General features: G+C 36.4%; 1 protein-coding gene across 11 annotated transcripts in view; it reads right to left on the reverse strand.

Moving 5' to 3' along the window:
• The window catches only part of NCOA2 (nuclear receptor coactivator 2), a 227,431-nt gene that overhangs the window by 145,019 nt on the left and 60,901 nt on the right, over window positions 1–21,511 (reverse strand). For all 11 annotated transcript variants that reach the window (XM_074354938.1, XM_074354942.1, XM_074354941.1 and 8 more), the window contains one exon: window positions 2,060–2,116. The gene's annotated coding sequence lies outside the window, so the exon portion shown is untranslated. The remainder of the gene's footprint in view (window positions 1–2,059; window positions 2,117–21,511) is intronic.

Below are 21,511 nucleotides of genomic sequence, written 5' to 3' on the forward strand. Positions count from 1 at the left end.
CAAACCACAGATGCCACTCGTTTATTTACTTAGAAATAAAATTTCTAACATTGCAAAGGGTAAAGAATGCTGATTCATAGCATACCATGTTTATAACGGAAAAACTAATCCCAACGGCCTTCCCCCCAAAGCTGGGTATGCAATGAAAGTGCCAGCGTGGGCATTCAAGTTGTTCAGGTTGCCATTAAATTCCAAGTGAGTCATCATATTTCACAGTTTGAAATAAAGGTTGAAAGTTAAGACCTGCTAATGAAAAATATTAGAAAAATAATGTTTGATTCTAAAATTAATTTTGAAATCCTTAAATATGAATGAGATTTTCCTATATTACCCCTATTGCCACAAGTACGCTTGTATTCAGGGCTATTTATGCAGAAAATGGAGCTCAGGGGTTAAAATCAAAGTCTTTGGAGTGGAAAACTGCCACTTACTAGATATGACCTTGGAAAAGTCACTTAACCTCTCTAAGCTTCAATTTCCTTAACTGTTATTCTGAATATAATGAAAAGCTCTTATATAATGCCTGGCACACGGTAAGGGAGCCGTAAGTAATAGCTGCTGTAATTAGGGTTGTCAAAGGAATTTTTGCACTTGTAAATTAGATATGAATTAAGAAATGGCTGTGTAAATCCCTAAAATTTTACTTAAAAAAAAAAAAAAACCCAAAAACCTAAAGGTCAGACTTAGTTCTTTCTCTAAATGAAAAATCACAATGGCAGGAGAGATTAATGCCTGTAGAAGGTGAAATATACCAAAAAAACAAAACTCACAAGAAAACAAGAGACAAGAACCCAATAGCAGCAATTCACGCCTTGGAACACTTAAAGAAAACTGCCAAGAACACGAGGAAACAGGTGGTCAGCTTAAGCATGCAGCTATCTTTGATAATGAATCCACACATCAATATGGAGGGCAGAAAAGTGACCCCAAATTTTCCCCAATCTACAAAGAGGAAACGAAGTTAAATAAATTACATTTTTATGCAATGAAAGGTAGTGGGAAATTTTTAAGTTACTTGGTTTTCAGGGGTTAAAATTGGACAACTACTTTGAAATCTACTTTGCTCTCCTTAAGGATATCACAAAACATATCCAGCACGGTAGCAGGATGGAGTAAGGAGGGGAGAAGCTCCCATACTTGCTTCAAGTTTACCCATCACTGGATCCTAAGACCCTTCTAGCGTAGTGACAAAGTAAATACAGAATTGGAAGCATTATCCTCTGAATTCTACCCTGATTAAGCATACTTGAGTACATAAAGTATGTAACACAGGTAATTTCTCTGAACACTTAAGAGCTATATACTTTAAGTATCTGATATAAATTAATAGCATATTTAGAAATAAGTATAAGGAGCTATTTCTAGTTTGTATTAACAGATGCAGAGTTCAATGACTGTGAATATAAATAAATTCATAATATTTATTATCCAATAATTACTGTAGCAAAGATGTACTCAGTCTTACCTATGTAATAAGCACATACTAAGGGTTAGGAAGATTGTTTTTAACAGACAAAAATGGCCCCAACATTCATGGAGCTTATATTCTAGTAGGGGAGACTATAAACAAGAATATATCACATGATCCAAACATTATGATAAAAGTACAGCAGGGTTGTGTGGTAAGGAGTGACTGAGAAGCTATTTCAGACTGGTTGGACAAGAAAAGCTTGCTCATTAAATCTACCCCTGTAAGACTGAAACTTGCTGCCAAAATCTAGCAGCCTATTCTTTTTTATTTACATATAAAAATAAATGTAAACATTTTGCCAAGCTATGAAATTACAGTTCCCCTCATCCAACTGGTAAATGTAAACTCTTCCCAAATAGACACTGATAAACAGATACGGTCATACGCTCATTTTACCTTCAAATATTATTTCCAACACATTCACAGAGAATTTTCATAATAAAACCATCACAAATATTCAACATTCTGGGGTTTTATTTACATTCATTTTACTTATATGTTATTTTGCTAAATTATAAACAGGGTAATTTTAAATGAATTTACTTAAAAACCAAAATACACCAATAGAAAAGCTTACTTTTAACTTACCTGTGCCTGTACACAGTGCAGAAGATCTATAAATTTGTGGCCAAATCCAAGAGAAATCTGCAATGTAAAGAAATGAACAAATATGAATTTAAAAAATGCAGAATCCTGTTAGGCTCACTAGAGTAGATGTGATTTTTTTTTACAACCAATATACAAGAAATACTCATTAATAACAAGTCTCCATTAAATTGCATGGTAAGTCAAGAAGGAGATAAGTAATGTACTTGTCTTTGTACAAGCGAATGTAAAATACGTAAGGCCACATTTCAGTGTGAATTATGAAGTGTCTGCCCTCATTTTGAGTTCCCACTATAATACTTAACTACGCTTTCTGGTAGCTGCTCGTCTAGTCACTAGCACTAAAGGCGGAACAAAAGTAGAGGCGGCCCTAGGCACCCATTTCCACACCACACTCACTCCTAGGGCTAGCCCAGCACCCAGCACGCAGTCATACAGTACGCAGTAAATGTTTCCAGAATGAATGAATGAATAAACTCACAAACTGATCTTAGCCTGCTGCGAGTTACAGTTTGCCTATATGGAATAGGGAAGCTTGAAATTATTGAAATAAACATCTATGTCATAACTGTTTAAGGAAACGTTCAAAAGTGAACAATTTGTCTCAAAAAAAGGTCCTGGGTAAGATGATGTAAAAATTATGCTATCTATGACAATTTGCAAAAGTAAGTGTGGGAAAAGATGAGGAAGAACTGAACATTTCCAATAATGAGGGCAACTGCTCACCACGTGTCTTCTGGGTGTGTATCTCTGAGAGCAAAAAGCTTGATTTGAAGGACCCTGTCGTATTTTCTCTGATCCACACAAGAAACAATTCCACTGCACCAAAGAAGTTTCCAAGATGCACAGTGAGGAATATGAATACAAAAAATATGTGCTTATAGTATTTATGTTTACCACTCTTGTGTATATTATAGACTCAAGAAAAACTGTTTGACTGCTAGTGGTAGTAGTATGTCTTTATTTTAAATATTATATACTACTAAATTCAATCAGCTTCAAGGAATGTTTTTATAACTGAGTTACTGTTTTTTTCCTTCAGGTGACAATAATCAGTAATAATTCACACTTTGATTCATTATCAAACTTAAAATAGTATTAAGTCTCTTAAGAGTCCTTTACTCTTTAGAATAATAAATAGAACCTAACAGTAGAAAAAAGCTCATTTTCCTAGGACACTAGAAAAACCTGATTTCATAATCTGAGAGGTCTAAAGGGGAAAGAAACGGGAAAAAAAATGCATTTTGATTTTTACCACAACTTTATCAGTCTGGAGATCATCATCAAATGTAATGAAATGTAGCTAGAGTATCAGGCAGAGATGATTCACGAAAAACAAAAGGAAATCTGTATGCAAATAAGAAGTTATCACAGTAAATAAAATGAATGGATTCTCCTCAAGTGGCAGTCCGTGAGCAGAGTGCAATAAACTGTTATGTAATGGGAGCCATCAATCCTTCCCACACTGCTGGGGTAAAGGTACTCATTGTGCCAGCCAAATTAAGCCCATTCTGATTCCATACCAACAACTAATCTGCTCAAGGACATCACACTCGGCAACAGTTAAGAGCTAAAACTAGTGACGTTAGTAGGAATGATGATATTAAACAATTACTGCTTGATCTATACCATTTGGAAAGTTTTTTTAAATTAATGTGCTAATATAATATGAGAGGAAATTGTTAATGAATCTAAGCTAAAGACAGACGTATAAGGACATGAAGACAGAAGATGTGAATAATTTCCATGGTATAGTGTAATATCTTGGTGTAACATTTTAAACAAGAATTAAGTAAAATACTTACAGAATTACAAAATGTTTTAGAAGTCACTAAGGGAAGATAATGGCTATTTAAAGCAATAGTACGGGCAATGATAACCCTATAACAAATCAATATCCCACTACTCTTTTTTTGTTTTATTTTTTATTGAAGCGTAGTTGATTTAGAATGTTAGTTTCAGGTGTACAACAGAGCAGTTCAGTGCCACTGCTCTTCTACCAGTCCTGATAATTTTCATGAGGCTGCTTCAGGAGTTTCAAGGGAAGGAGGAGGAAATGTCTTTCCTTCTGTCATTCTGCCAGGCCCAGGGCAGAGTGACAGAAGGAAAGGCAGGAACCTTGCAAGAAAAGGCAAAGGGATATATGTTATCCTTTTCTCTCTGACCACCACTACTGTTGCCACTATATAAACTAAAAATATAAACCTCCTCTCCACAAAGGAATAGGTCACTATGAGTAGGCCAGGCTGCACAGAGCAGCGGAAAGAAGCTAGGGTTAAGAGAGGTTTCAAAAACCAGCCTTATCGTGTAAATATTATTAAATCCCTAGCAGCCGCTTAGTGACTATTGTGGACTCAGCTATAAAATCAGGATACCACCGTCCTCTCTGCAGTACCTTGGAAGTATTAAATGAGATAGTAACAGAAAGCACCTGGTACATAGTAGGTATTATACACAATTATGCCAAGTATGATGCTGGGAAATGCTGCTAGCTGTGACAGGTAACCCAATCAATCCCCAAGCAGAACTGATTCTCCCCCAGATGTCTTAATAGCTTTATCTATCTGCACATTACCGCCCAGAGGGACTGATGGAAAATTTCTGAACAGGGGGCTAACTTTAAGATTACATCAAAAGTTGAAACATAGTACCTGATTTCAAAATCTTACTATAAAGTTACAATAAAACAGTGGGTTATTGGCATAGGGATAAACAACAGAAGAAAACAGAGTCCAAAACCAGGCCCATGCAGTTATATCAATTCATATTCAACCAAGGTGGCAAGGTAATTCAATGAGGAAAGGGCAGTCTTTTCAACAAGTGGTACCAAAGACTGGTTATACATATGGAGGGGGGAAAGAACCTTAGCCTTTACCTTGCACTATGTACACAACTTGACTCAAAATGATAAGATCATAGATCTAAAATTAAGAACTGAAACTACAAACCTTGTAGAAGAAAGCACTTGGAGAAAATTACTGTGGATTAGGCAAAAAAAATTTTTTTAGATATGACACCTAATGTATAAAAGAAAAAAGACTTAAAAAGAAGGTAAAAAGAAAAAAAAAGATAAACTGAAATACTTTAAAATTAAAGCTTCTGCTCTTCAAAAGACATAATTTAAAACATGAAAACAAAAGCCACAGGTTGAAAGAAAATATTGGCAAAATAATTATCTAATAAAGTACATATATAAAGAGCAAAGTAATTGTCTAATAGAGGACGGCTATAGAATATCTAAAGGACTCTTTTTACAATCATAAATCAAACAATTCAACTTTTTTAAATGAGTGAACTATCTGAAGACATTTTATATCCATCCTGGGGAATCTACACAGAAAAGTACTGAACGCCATTAGTCATCAGGAAAATGGAAGTTGAAACCAACATGAAATACCACAGCCTATCCAGCCAAGTATCTAAAGTGTGGACAAGGACGTAGAGAAACTAGAACCCTCGCATCGCGTCCCTTGCTGGTGGGAAAGCACGATGGTACAGCCGTTTTGGGAACGGCTGGGAAGTTTCTCATCATATAACCCAACGCTTTCACACCAAAGTGTGTCTTCATTTCTCTTGAAGACGGACGACCATACACAGAGTTATACGTGAATGGACCTAGCAGTTAGCTCAGGACAGCCAAAACCTGGAAACAGTTCAAAAGTTTATCAGTTGGCAAGTGGAGTTTTCAGAATGTGGTACAGTCAGACAATGTAATATCACCCAACAATAAAAAAGGGATGGATCACTGACATATTCAACAGCACGAACGAACTTCAAAGGCACTGTACTAAATGAAAGAATCCAAACATAAAGACAGAATATTGTATGACTCCGTTTATCTGAAATTTCTAGAAAAAGTAAAACTACAGAGGCAGAAAACAGATCAGTGGTATACCTGGGTCAGGGAATGCAAGTGCGGACTGACCAAAAATGGACATGATGGGGCTGACAGAATTGTTCTAAAACTGGATTGCAGTGACGCTAAAGAAAAATGAGTAAGAAATATGAGACAACATTGTAAACCAACTATACTTGAATAAAAAAAAATATATAAAATGAAAAAAGAAACGAGACACAAAACTGTATAAATTTACTAAAACTCTTCTTTTAACACACTGAAAATGGATGTTTTATGGTAAGCAAATTATACCTCAATTTTTTTAAAGCTAAAAAAATTTTAAATGATTTTTTTTAAAAGGTACCCCTGTGCCCCTGCTCTCCCTTCCCATGTGATAGCTAAGGTTACAGTGTGAGAAAAGGGACCCAAGGATTAAAAGTAGTTCTAGGAGCAAAAGGTGAGGTGAACATTTTCCAAGCAGAGCATCAGCAAGCAGAAGCAACACATCATTACTTTGAGGCAAAAATTTTTTTAAAAAATCAGTACTAAGCCTACATCACACATAAAAAGATTACCAGCCACATTAAAGCTATAGATTGATGATTTTTCTAAAGGCAGGGGAGGGTTAGGAGGAGATATGCTCCATATTTTGTTTTATTGGTTTTTTAAATTATTTTTTAAATGAATAGTTAGGAACAGAGCCAGAGGAAGCAAGTAAGCTGGGAAGAAAATGAAGTGGCAGCTGTGACACTAGCTAAAAGAGCACTCTGTGACTACCAGTGAGGGAGGGGCCACATTTTGCTCTTTTGTTTTAACACCCCCCCACCACCAACAACAACCAGCATTCACTGAATGTGAATTCTGTGCGAGCCCTGGGCAGCGGGTTTTATACATGTTACCTAATTTAATCTTCCTAACAACTCTATGAGGCAGGCACTGCAACTATCACCACTATTTTGGAGATTCAGAAACTTCACTGAGAAGCGAAGCACTTCGTTCAAGGCCACAGAGCTGATGTGCCAGCAAAGCCTGAATTCAAACCCAGAGTCTGATGGCTGAGTCCAAGCATGCTCTGAGCCAGTAGGCTGCTACGGAAGTTTTGACAATGCTATCATTTTTGCCAGCTTGATTTGAAAAAGACTGTAAAATATGTGACCAGCTTGGAAACTGCTTTCTTGAGTTTCGGGCATGGTACAAACAGGAGCAGAGTATCCCCGACGTCACCCTCCCCAGCTGACATTGCTAATAAATCCTGATGTCACTGTTTCCTGACTCAAAGGGAGCCTCCCAACCTTCTCAAAGTTGCCACCAATTAAAGGAATCCATCAGCCAATACATCAGTGTTAGTATGTGAATGAAAATACATGTCACAACTGTAACAACTACCTTGATTTTTGATGGAGAGCAGCGTACATGGCACATGTTGTTGGCACAAGATGACTAACCAGAGGGAGCCGCACAACCGCCACACTTCATGTCCCAACAGAGGTCCTATTACTGGTCTTGTTACTTAGCCAGCACCAGTCCAGTCATCAAGCCAGTCAGACAGGTTGATAGAAATGCAGAGAACATACGGGGAAAGGAAGGAAACTCTAGAAGTGCTACTCAGAGTATTTCTCAACATTTCTAGCCCAGCACATCTGAACAGACACCCACCAGAACACATGGACCCATAACGCATGATTAATATAGCAATTAACTTTTCCACTTTTTGCTTAAAAGCACAAAAACTCCCAAACAACTGAACCTAAAATGCACCTTTAACTTAGAATGTTTCAAATCATATCACAGCAAGAGGAAAGTCATACTTTCAAGACTTAACTTTAAGAACTACTCCAGATTATTGAACAGGACATTGTATTTTTCTTTGATACATATTACATATTTTACATAATATAAAAATGCCCTAAAATATACTTTTCATATTTTAATAAAATATTAAAATCCCAAAGTTGCTGCATTGCAAAAGTCTTAATAATGTGTACTCCATACGCAAGGAAAAATTACTTCCCAGTTATTAAGTTAACAGTGCTAAAAATAAGATCTAGACTACAGAAGAATAATTTATAAGCTAACTGATTAATTTGCATGTATACTTCAGACAAGCTCATGTTTTCTTTCTTCGTTTAAAGGGTTCTACCTCCAGTGAAGACATTAACCCCCAACTCTTTAACAAGCAATTTTCATTTTCTAAAGTCTTTTTCAAGAGGTCAGTGGTATCCTATCAAGACCCCCTTAAAATAATATTTAGCTCTTAAAACTTATGTATAAACATTAATTAATTAACCTTCTAATTATTCTTCCAACTATTCTTTCTGCCTATCATAGATATAGCTAACTTAACTCACTCAGAGAAACCTTCAGTTTTCTAAAACTGGTGCTTAAATTTAATTGAAAGTCAATCTTAAGGTGTTCTTTTGTTATTTTAATTCAAATAAATAAAATGCTTCAAAAAGTACAATTAATCATAAGTTAAATAAGAAGAGATTAAAGCCGATTAAAAAATGGGCAGAGGACCTAAACAGACATTTTTCCAAAGACATACAGATGGCTAACAGGTACATAAAAAGATGCTCAACATCACTAACCATCAGAGAAATGCAAATCAAAACCACAATGAGGTATCACCTCATACCTGTCAGAATTTCTATCATCAAAAAGACCACAAATAAATGTTGGCAAAGATGAAAAGAAAAGGGAACCCTTGTACACTGTTGCTGGGAATGTAAACTGGAAAACAGTATAAAAGTTCCTCCAAAAAAACTAAAAATAGAACTACCATATGACCCAGCAATTCCACTCGAGTATATATCTGGGGGGGGGGACCCAAAAACACAAATTAAAAGAGCTATGAGCTCATTGAACCAGTGTTCAAGCAGCATTATTTAAAACTGCCAAGATATGGAAACAACTTAAGTGTCCACCAACAGATGACTGGATAAAGATGTAGTGTATATATACAATGGAATACTACTCAGTCATAAGAAAGAATGCAATTTTGCCAGTTGTAGCAACATAGATGGACTTGGAGGGTATAGATGGACTTGGTAAAGTAAGTCAGACAGAGGAAGACAAACACTATATGCAACTATCATAAAACAGTAACTGCCAAAGAGTAATATTCTTGCACAGAGACAGACCTAGAAGAAAAATTAATCTCATATGTAGTTGAATGTACATGGCTCAAATTTGAGAGAGGAGTAAAGATGCTAAATTTGGAGTCACTAACCTGAAAATAGTATTTAAATCCAAAGAACTGGTTAAGATATCTTAGGGAGAAGAGATAACAGAGAGCTGGGAGCTGGAATTAAACCCAAAGGAACTCCTACTTTAAAAAATTATGTAGAAAAGGAACTAGCCAAAGAGAATGAGAAGAAATTACCTAAGAGACAGGAGGAAGACAAGCAAAGACAAGTACTATAGAATCTGAGACGGAGAGTTCCACGGAGAGGGGAGACACCATTCAATGCTCAGTAGTGAAAATTACACAGTTTCTACTTGATTTGGCAAGCAGAAATTGCTCATGACCTTCCTCAGAAGAGTTTCACTGACTGGAGAAAAGTTAAGGTGTTGACAAATGAATACAAAATAAGGATCTGAAGACAGCACATGCAAATGATCACCATCATGATTACCTTATCTCAACTTTATCTTCTTCTGTAGACTGGGAGCTTCTGGAGGGCAAGGGTAAGGTTTTATCTACCTTTGACTAAGAAGACAATATGCTGTTGGACTAAATATTTTTAAATAACACTCCTACAAAAGTCCTGGAGCTTTAATTAGGGTGCTCAGCCCCCAAATTCATACAATAATAGTCTTTAATAGAATTAGAGGAGAGCAAAGAAACAGTTAAGTTATTGAGCAGAACTTAATCTTTCTTAAACAGAAACAAAAGACTCAGGGATGACCCCTACCAAGACTAGAACATGCCAACCGGACAACCAATCAGAAATTAAAGGCAGGCCCCCAAAAAACTAGGAGTAGAATTTTAACTGCTTTTGGTCCCAGTAATGTAAATAATTTTGCCCTTAATGTTCCCATTTATTCTCCTTGAAATGAAAACAGGCTTACTGTATACACTAGAATAATAGAGGATTTCCACAAATTATCAATTTATTTCTTATAATAAACCATCAAGAGGAAATGTCTATCTTTCTTAATAAAATAAAATATATACCCTGCAAATATTAACAACTGAGAGAAAAAATCTACTTAGAAAGAATAAGGCTGTGAACCCCTCTCTGAAACCCACTCTAATTAATGCTGTAGTGACTACTCTGGCTGATAGAAAATGAGCCTAGAAGCCTCTCCTCATATCCCCGAGTACAAGGCAGACAAGCCTGTATAATTACCTCAAGACTCTGGGTAACAAAAGGAGGTGAATCAAAAGTCACATTAAAACTATATGATCTGTCGACATAGGATGGGGTAGTCTGTAAGCCCCGATACCTAGCAGTACCCTCAAAACCTAGTATCACAGGGACTGGCACAGACCTTCTGTCCACCAAAGCTCTCCTTTTGAGTTTCTCTTTCCTCCCTGAGGACCAGCCTCTTCCCCAAATGACTGGCCCTGCCAATTCTCGCCCCCTACAGGGAAGCCGCAGCTTTCAACAGGGTATAACCACACTAAGATAGTCATCATCTCAACATAATACAGGGAACATTCTTTAAATTTGAAAAAAAAAGAAAGAAAGAAAGCCTACACTCAATATGAAAGAAGGTAGGAGAATGTCTTCTTAAAAAGGAAGATATTATAAAATACCCAGTGGATAGCCAAGAAGAGGTAACACAATTTTTCTAAAGTCAAAGATATTAAACCCTCGTCCACCTGACTCCAGGCCCCACGTTCCTACCACTCTGACTGCTGGCTAGGGCAGCTCTGATCCGCTAAAAACAAAAAAATATAGCAAGCACCAAAACAATGGTGTTTTCCTTCCAAGTTGAAAATGGCTCACATGTGTGGATAATATTTGTTCACAGTTGTAGTTTTATATCACAGGTAAGTTTTCTTCCCCTTTGGGTAAAATTACAATTTTATGTGATATAATTAAGTGTAGCAACATTTTATAGAGTTCTAGAAAGAATAGAATATGGTATTCCAAAAATGAGCGCTGGACTACTAGGAGAAAATCACTGCAACTTACTAAGCGGAAAATGGAGAGCTTCACCTTGGAGTTCCGTTAGTACCTACCTAGTCCAATTTGCGCGCGCTCTCTCTCTCTCTCTCTCTCTTTATGTGACTTCACTGAGTCAAATCATGGGTCCAACTGTGACTCAAAAGAATTATTACCAAAAAAGATACTTCATCATAAACTGGATTCATTGTGTGAACCTATAGTTTCTCATTTTGTTAAAAAACTGAAAATGCAATTTTTCATTTTACTGTGTCTAGGTTTTGACAAAAACATGGAGGAACGCTGGAGAAAACTGGATCCTGTGGCAACAGCACCATTTTGCATCAAAATTTAGGTCTGGAAGAATCCTGGAAATAATCTATTGTAACTACTCCAAGATGGAAGACTGAGGCTCAAAGAGATTAGTACCTCTCCTGACAATGACAGGAATTCCTCTCACCAACGGAGTTTCTGTGAACCCAGAAACAAATATTATCCTAGAAAAGCTGGCCTTGCCATCATGTCTTAACTGTGTGCTATGGAAATCATCAAATGCATGTCTACCTTCCCACCACAGAAGGGCACCAAGCACACTGAAAGGTATGAGAGGCTTGTAACTTAGTTGTGAATCTAGAATTTAAGGTTAAAATACCTAACAACACAAAACACAAACAAAACTTGAAAGATCTGCAAATGATTGGTCTAAGTGCAAAACATACAGAACAACAAGGAGAGCCACCTTGTGTTGTTATGTATCAGGTGTCAGTTACTCTGATACAAATTTCACAAGCATTGCTTTTAATATTTTCCATAAACAGGCACCTATCAATTCTATTTTGCAGATAAGGAAAGTGCAAGTCAGAGAAGTTAAGTGATTTCCTCGAGGAAAAGCAAGAGGAAGAACCACATGTGGAATTGAGGTCTTTCTGAATCAAGACTTCCACCCTAGCCCTGCTGTCTCTACCCCTGCTCCTCCTGCCAGGCTCCACTCCTCCACACCCTCTAGCCCACCCACCTCCTTATTCTCCCCAGAAGAAAAGAGCTGGTATCAAGAAGATGCTTTCTAACAACAAGCTACTACAAAAACAGCCCCAAGCATCAATTCACCCAATGAATTCACCCAATACAACCCAACAAATTGCCCTAAAATGTTCCACTAACAAGATTATTCAATTACTGGCTTGTTGTGCTTCTCTCAGCAAAGAAAATGGAAAAAGTGCTACAATACTGTAGGATCAAGACAGAGGTGAAGGCAAAAATTTAAAGGCTGTGACAAAATGGGGACTTAATCTGACATGAGGAATTGCATTTAAAAAGAAAATAAAACAAGTCTAAACCCTAAGTGGGGAGACAGCTAGGAAAACCACCTATTGGAGCTGAATTTTTTCTCAAGACCAAGAACGTATATAAATGTCCAGGAAATGCCCATAAAATTTTCTAATATCGTATTTTCATTCCGATGGCAATCTAAAATTATTTAACACAGGGATATCACCAGTTACATATATAGCTGATTGCCTCCTTCCATTTAATTTCAGTCCTTGGATTTGTGTTTATGATTGGATTAGGGACTAGTATTATTTTACTGTCTTTGATATCAAATCTTAAGGAACAAAGTTTTCAATAAATTCAAGGAAAGAAAAAAAAAAATGGGGGAGATGAGAAGCATCGCCACACCACTAATTGTAGTATATGCTGAACTCGATGGAACGTGAGCCCCGCAGTTGTAAATAGCATGTCTGTCACAGCCACAAAACACTGCATGGTGCTGATAAGTTAAATCTCATTGATTTGGTAGTTTTATTTATATTTAGTTAGTAAATCTGATTTTGTTTTATACGTTCTCCCTCTCTCTCTCTCTCTCCCTCCCTCCCCCCAGGCAGTCACCTTCAGCACTGAGAAGTAGATATTTTGCTGACCATCCTAGAATAAACCACAGCCTAAAAAGGTTAATCACAATGATGACAAATAATACATTAAGAACAGAACTGTGGAAGACTAATGATGGCAATGAACTCTTTGATACTCCTCCCATTGAAAAATGAAGTTTAACTGCCCTTCCCTTGAAACTGGAGTGGCTTTAATGATTGACTGGACCGAAAGGTGGCAGAAGTGATATTCTGGGGCTTTGGAGCCTTGAATCTCCAGCCTGAAACCCTTTGTCTTACAATCTGAAAGCCACTGTACTGTAAGTAAACCAAACCTCACCATGTGAAGAGGCCATATAAAAAAGAGATGCCCAGCCAGCTCCATGCTGTGCTAGCCCATAACAGTTTCTCATCATCCCAGCTGAGACTCCAGACATCGTGGAGCAGACACAAGCCATCCCTGCTATGCCCTGTCCAAATTCCTAATCCACAGAATGATGAGAAAATAATAAATTATCATTTTAAGTAACAGATAACCAGAATAAAAACTAATCCCTTTTTAATAAATACTAATAATGACTTTAAAGCAAAAATTAAAATGTCTCAGGCAGACTAGCTGTAAATCAGAACGACATCAGACACAAAAGAGGATTATGATGCATAAAGATAAATATAAATCTATTCATTCACTTACCCAGTAAATATTTATAATACCAGGATCTGTAAACAAGGATATACACAGGCTCTGGAGATGATTGGAAAAAAAAAAAAAAAAAGCCCAGACTTCAAGGAACTTAGAAAGTATTATGTATCTAGTGTCTCCCTGCATATTTTTTATTGTTCTGCACAAAAAAACAACATAATGAACAATTCAGATCAAATCAAAATGCAGACGGATCTCATAAAGTGACCCTGGGTTTGAGTTCCTCTGTGAAAAGGAAACGAAGATGGAATCCAAACCCCACAAAAGGTCGTTTATAGTATCTAAACATGCTTAACTGTAGCACAATCGAATGCTGGGGTTCTCATTTTAGACTATAAATTCAAGGCATGCGTAACTAATCCTTTTTATTTTTTCTTCATAAAGTATCAGGTTAAAGAAACTTTTAAAGATATGATTACAAATAGGCCGAGCAGACCTTTGCTGCTTTAGTGCAGTCAAGGTCTGGGCACCCAGAACAGGCCAAGCAAGTAAGGTCAGCAGCGAGCTGCTGTTTTAACAAGATTTATTTCTGTCTAGGTGTGTGACAGTTTAAACAAACACACTTACTATTCCAGTGACTAAAATAATTTTAACTGCTTCTTTTATTAAAGCATAGACAATTTAACCTTTCATAATATTATTCTCAGGATTCTAAAGTTATTCACACTTTTCCTATTTGCAGTGTTTCTCTATTCAAATTTCACATGAAGTCAAAAAGAACACAAATACAGAAAATTTTTCTCTCAGGCATTTTTAAATACAGGAAAACGTTTGATCTCACACTGTAAAAGAATAAAATGGTAAATAAGTATGCTCATGGCCTCTTGGGCAAGAGACCACACACACAGTATGTCTCAAAATCACCAGCACCTAGTACAAGGCCTCTGCACAAAGTACTCGGCAAATGTGTGTTGACTGATAACACGTTTATTTCTTACTTATTTTTCAAGTGTGGCCAATAAAAATAAGCAGTGCTATTTTCTGTCTTAGTAAGTACTTGAGGCAAAGAAAAAAGGATAACATTTTCAAAAGCAGTCACCGAGAAATGTATCTTCTCATTCTTTTTCTCCAAAACATTGGGGGGGAGGGAATTAACAAATTCTCCATGCTTTAAATGCCAGAACAGTAAATAAAGATCAGTAGCAATAAAACAGGAACCCAAATTATAAACGGCCTTGGTTTATCTTTGCTCTCATAATTTCAGTTTTAGCACATTACATGGTAATTTGTCAGAATTTTTTTAAAACATGACACAGAAGAAAAAAAATTCTCATTACTAAAAAGAAACTCATCAATATTTTATCTAAAATATATTATGAAAGTCAAAACAGAGTCCTGAACAAGAACATAATTAGGAACTTAAAAATGATAATACTAACATTGCATTTTAAAAAGCAACAGTATCTGGGAGGAAGATATACAAGAGTATCTGACAACAGGTAGTTGGTTGTCCCCACTTCCAGACTGGTCTGAGGCCAGCACAGCATTGGAGCGCGGGTCAGGGGACCTGGCTGTCTGGTCTCCGGGTAAGACCCAAGGCCAGTCACTTATCTCTAGGTCTCAGTTTCCTCAATGACAAAAAGAGAGAGTGGCACAATTATCTGCTTCAACTCTAAAAAAGTCTACCCACCTCAAATATAGAGCCATTAGTCCAAATAAATAAAGCTTTAAAACACTTGCATCTTCCACTTGCTGAGGCACAATTATTTCCCTAATCTTACAGATAATCTACAGATAGATTCTTTTCCTCTTATTTTATCTTTACGATGATTCTGGGAGGAAATACAGACTGAGTCTGTAATTATTATGTGCCTTAAGCAAATGTCAAGAGGGAGCCTCAGTGAGGTTATGTGATTTGATTAAAGTCATTCAGCCAAAAAAGACTAGAAATCAGATCGACTGGCTCCTGGCTCAGTGCTCAAATTTCCAGAAAAGCCACTTTTAAATCCATGAGAATGAAAAAATAAATTATATACTAGTAAAGAAGGAAAAAATAACATGGTGTTATTTTTAAACGGCAACACTGCTTCTTTAAATCACAATGTCATATGTCTTAAATTCCTTAAGATGATACAATTTTAGGCCTTTATATTTCAAAATATTTTCAGGGTTCCTGGAATAAGAAAATCCCAGTAGCTTAAACATGTAATAAAAAATATCACCATGTATCAGTCTCATAAATTGATGTATATTCCTTGACAAAAGGGTGTCTGTAATAAAACAAGTTTTGGAATATTTGTAGATTTAACAACACACAGAAGCATTTTAGCTTATGTAGTAGCATTTTACAAAGTTGTTGATCAATATACATTTCAGAATTTTAAAAAAACAGTAACTGACATTCTAACGCATGTTTGTTCCGATGAACCCCTCCTGGAAAATACTTCCGTAAATTTAAGAAACATATCCATTTGCTAAATAAAACACAAAATTACTACAGCTTTTCCTTACTTCCCAAGCACACATATTTTCTGGGGAAAAAATGAAGTATCTTAAAACTTGTTACATTTAATGTGACAGTGTTTCTTTTTATTTTTCCTGAAAAGTTGCTAGTCTAATATTATATTTAGAATCAAGAGCAACTCCGAATAGAGAACTATGCCAAAAAATCTTCTCATAATCTTAAAATACACTCTCAGTGACACAAATAACATCATATTAACAGGTTTCCTCCAACTGTCACACTAAATCAAACACCCGGAACTGATACTAAGGAATATGAGAGGAGACCTCACTTCAGATGGAAGTGTATTCGCAAAGACAGATAATGGGGGTTGGGGGTGTCCATTAGAGAAATAACATTTGAATCAATGTTAAACTATTATAGGGATTTGTGCCAAAAATAGAGAGCAAGCAATTACGGGTAAGGATGAGCCAAATTACCTTCCCATTAAGCCCAGTTAACCTACCAGCAACGTGGAAGTAACTCTAAGCATAGGTTTTGCCCTATTTATAAAACAGTAAACTCTCAGGCAAAAGTTAATTAGCTCATCTCAATTTATCTTATGCTCATGATTTTATAACACTAACTGATTTTATTTAATTCCCAAAGGGATCAGGCTCTTTTAACCCTTCCTCCAGATAATTATGAGTTCCCTAATACAAATTAACCAAGCACATCTTTTTTTACTTCCATCTAATGTTTAGTTAGCAAGTCCAAAAATACTTTCAAATGCTTCTGAAAATGTAAAGCAGCTTAGAAACTTGAGCTGTTTTTAGTAATGGCATTTTAAAAGTGGTATAACTTACCACTCCAAGCAAAGAGGTATGACTTGTCACTGGTAATAGTGTGACATGGGACAGTGAAAAGAGCTATTTTGAGAAAATAAGAGATGGGTTCTGGTCTCAAACCTCATCCTTCCCCTCACGTGTACGAAATGTAATGCTTATGTAATTCACAAATCAAATTTCGGTTTAAAAATGAAAGAAATTATAGCAGAATAAGTTATGTATCATTTTTAAAGGTACATGGAAAAACTATTTTTAGAAATAGAAGCCGTCAATGTTGCCTAGAAGATTTTAGATATTTCAGTTCTCCCTAATCCTTAAAGAGACACAGGTTTCTCTACTCCCCCCTCTCTTATATCCATTTTAAGAATTTAGAAAGTAATTCTGTTCAGCAGGCCATAAACAGTTCTCAGATACGGGGTAAATTTCAAAAGCCACTTCCTTGTCCACAAATACATGAACAAGTCATGTTTTAAAATAAAGCACAGAATACCACAAAAAGACACAGAAAGGCATCACAGTATATAGTATGTTCACCAACCTACAGTTATCCTATTTCTGGCTATGAAATAACAGTCACCTTTGTGCAAATGACTTTAGCCTTCAAGTGCTAGGTTAAGGATTAATACACATCTAAAACCACTTCAGAAATAATAATAAATAGCATTTTTTGGAAGGCCACATTAAAAAGATGAAAGTACCCAAACTCCATGGCCGAACAAGCCTGTGAGAGAAAGAACTAAGCCAGTCTGCACTCTGCAGGTCGCCAACTGGAACAAAAACGCATAAGCATTTACTCACCTTCAGTTCATCTCAAGGAAAACACTAGCAAGTGAGGGTCCTGAAATGCTCTTTAAATATGGAACCAAGCAACCTTTATTTCCTAAATGTAAAATATAATTTTAAAAAAGTAAGTCTAATGGAAAAAGATCGACATCTGAACCTATTTTTCATCACTCGTTGAGCTTCTTTTTTGAAAACACTGGAATTGTAGTGTTACAGGTGTGACGAAGACCACTGTCTGCCACAGCTGCCTTCTAACTTTGAGGAGCAGCCGTTTCCCATGGGTGTGCCTCCTCAGGCCGACGACAGAAACGCGGCTCTGGTCTGTAATCAGTGCTCTCCAGAGGACGTTTCCTTCTTCAAGTCAACAGCCCTCTTACCTAAGAGGAGGGCAGAGATGATAAACCCTGTGGACTGACGCTACTCACTCCTAGTTGTTGGAGCCTTTCCGTCCAACTGAATGCCCTCAATGTCCAACAAGTTCAGTAAGAGACAGCAGGGGAGAAAAGCAGTGGAGTGCTAAAGAAGACAGGGCCTGGTGCCTCACTTCTTGAGTACATATCTTACAGAAATCAGATTATATAATACTGGCTATAAAGCACTGATCATCTAGCTTGTTGATAATACGAAAGTCCTTCCACCTGGAATTTTTTTCCCACTTTTATGTTGGCTATTTCTTTGGGCATTCAACACCACCAAGGAAAAGAAAGGGTTGAGAAAACGAGGTCAAATTCCAATCTATGAATTTCATTCCCAGCAAAAGCACTTAAAAAACAAAACAAATAGAATAACCTCTTAGAGACTTAAAATACAGTAAAACACTAAAAGTAGTTGTGTAAGGATGGTACCATTTGTGGGTAAATTCTTTAATGTCCACACCTTCTAAATTATAACCATATTTAAACCAAAATAGTGAAAGAATTGCTGAGAGTGTAAGTTAAACTAATGATTTCAAATATTTTCAGTATCCTGAGTTTATTTTTTGTAAGACAAAGGGGAAGCTGCCGATGCAGCTTGACAATGTAAACAAATACAAAAATATCTCCTAATTATTCCCTTCTTCACTGTCTATGTGAAGGAAGGGAAAGGAATAAAGGAAATGAAAGCCATGAGTTCACACTCACAAACCAAAACCACAAGAAAAATAATCTAAAACCAGACTATAGGAGGCACGAGAAAAGCAAGATTGTACACAAGAAGTGATTTTGCAACACTAATAGGGTAAAACCCACATTCCTGCCACAAGCCTCGTGCTTTCAAACAGGCCACACAGCTGGCGGTCTTGAAAGCATTCCAGATAGGAACCAAGATAGTAAGAAAAATCAGTAGGTCTCAGGACTGAACAGAGCCCTCATCTGATTCTGATGAAACACTGCCCTGCTGGGGTCTAGTATGATGGGAGCCAGAAACCCAGTTAAACAGATGATTATAACTTACACAGAAAAATCCAAAAGAAACATTCCTTTGAATGTGGGCCTCTTTAGTTAATAATGAACTGTCCGAAGTATTGAAAAAATGCTTTCTAGAGAGTCACCCATGTGACGCATAATATGGGGGAATGCTTCAAAGATCCTCTAGAGGTACGCTTGGGGCAAAATCTGCGCTGGGTAAACTAGGTGGTGTGACGACTGAAGGTCCAGCTTCCTCTGGAAGTCAAAGCACCATGTGGTTGAAAAGAAGGACTTACTGGATTTGGAGACTGAACCTGGTTTACAAGCTCAAGGGCTGTTTAATGAGCTGTTTTAAAGGGACCACGTTTTCACCAAGCCCTGGGAGTGTCCCCTATGAAACTACCTTGACCAGCTCCAAGAAGACCGATATCTTCCTACACAACTCCCAAATGCTTTATCTCAGCTGCCACAGAACTCTCTAAAGCAGCACTCTGGTTTTGTTTTCAGAATATTCAAGAAATTACTCATCCAAGAGATCTGAGTGGACACCTAAGAGCTGGCTGTGCCACACGGCTGTCCTTCACCAAACAGGAAGTAAAACAGCATTCTTTCCTATGAGGCTTGACATTTTCTATTGTTACCAGGAATACTTTTCTGTTTTTTTAAGCTAGAATATATTTTGTAAATAAGCTTCTTAAATAATGTTTTCCTCTAAGTTAAAAAATACAGCTTTGAGAAGAAGATAAAATGAACAAGTGAATAAATCTATCCACAAACTGCCAGTAATTTCATTTCATCACATCACCTAAATATAGTCCTAAGAAAACGGTCACGTTTTCCATTAAATACACGTACACTGATACCAGTTCTGTTCTTACTGACATCTGCTTCTTTCAACAAAGTCATGTCTCTAGATCTTAGTCAAGACTATTAATATGAGTTGATTCCTATTATAAAGATTTAGTGATACTTAAGATAAACAGTAGTGATTATAATACAAATGGACTAGATAATGTTGAGTTTCCTTTACACTTAGGAAGCAATATTCATTCCAAGTACAAAAAACTGTTTATTTCCATAAGCAAGATACCAATTACTGTGTGATAATAAACAATACTGTCAGAGCAATATGAGCACTTACGGGTATTATTTAAAATGTTAGATCCAATATTTGAATTTAAATAAAGTTTTTCCTCTAGTATCTTCTGAGGATATCATGACTGAGAGATATTAAACCATAGTAAAATTTGTGTAAGTTTTGGAAACCAACAGACCATAGTTCAAATACTGACTTCTGCCATTTATTGTATATATGATCCTAAGTTAATTAACCTCTCTTTGCCTTAGTTTCTTCATCTGTAAAATGGGAATAATATACACCATCCTGCATTTTTAAAAGTTTAAATAAGAAAACACATGTAACGCACATATGGAAGGGTTTGGTCCACAGTAGGTGCTGGATAATTATAGTAATTACTATAATCATTACTGAAGTTGCAGAGACCAACCAACTAATTCCTATTAATAGCCGCAAAAAGTGAAGTGTTCAGGACCCTCAGAAATATTTCAAAGAATTTGTTTTAAAGATGTTTTTAGACTTGAACTCCTAGGTTCCACAAGTGCAGATAACATCCCCGTCATCAGGCTGTGCCATAAGGCTCTTTCATTAGGTACTTTCTTGATGTTAGTGAGAGGCAAGCTGGTATCCCATCATTACATGAAACCCTACGACTGCCAAATACTGAGTCAGATTTAACTAATACGTAAACTACTCACACTATGCTAAACACTCTGGGAGGCTGCATCAAATTTTTCAACAGCTAGTCAGTGAGTATTTATTGAGTCCACTGCGTATACAGTTGTGTGCTGCCAACTTGGCACACACATCAGTGATTAACATAATCCCTGCCCTCAAAGAGTTTACCATCTACAGGAAACAAACAAAAGAGAAATTAATGAAAAATATAGGAAAATACACTATTATACTGAACAATTGGTTAAAGATGGTTATACAGAGTGACTGGTGGATAACTGATGTTAATGAGAAAAGCTGCTTTGAGTTGGTCAGCTTTGTTATGTTTTAAAAACAGGAGAGAATATAATGGATGACTAATAGATGAGAAGCAGTTATAAATATAAAATTACAATTTGGACACTGAATGTAGCAACAGTAAGAAAGCATATCAAAGTAGGATAAAACCTAAGTAATTACCACAATGAAAAGCAAAATCATCTGGGGTAGAAAAAGAATAAAATTAGCCAGCTTTGAAAACATTACTGATGAGAGTGATAGCCTAATCTGGAAATTTAATAAAATTTAAAAATAAGTATTTGATACATTCATTCCTTTGCTCATTATTCAACCTAGGGAGAAAAATCTTTGCCTAGAGAAACTTAAATTTATTACCAGGACCAAGTTTCTGTAAAACTATGGGTAAATCAAACTGCTGATTATATGGTTATAATATTGCCTAACTCAATATTGCCTACCAAGTTATCTTTCTGTCAT

The sequence above is a fragment of the Camelus bactrianus genome, chromosome 29 (assembly GCF_048773025.1).
Source record: "Camelus bactrianus isolate YW-2024 breed Bactrian camel chromosome 29, ASM4877302v1, whole genome shotgun sequence".
In the NCBI taxonomy this organism is placed as follows: Eukaryota; Metazoa; Chordata; class Mammalia; order Artiodactyla; family Camelidae; genus Camelus; species Camelus bactrianus.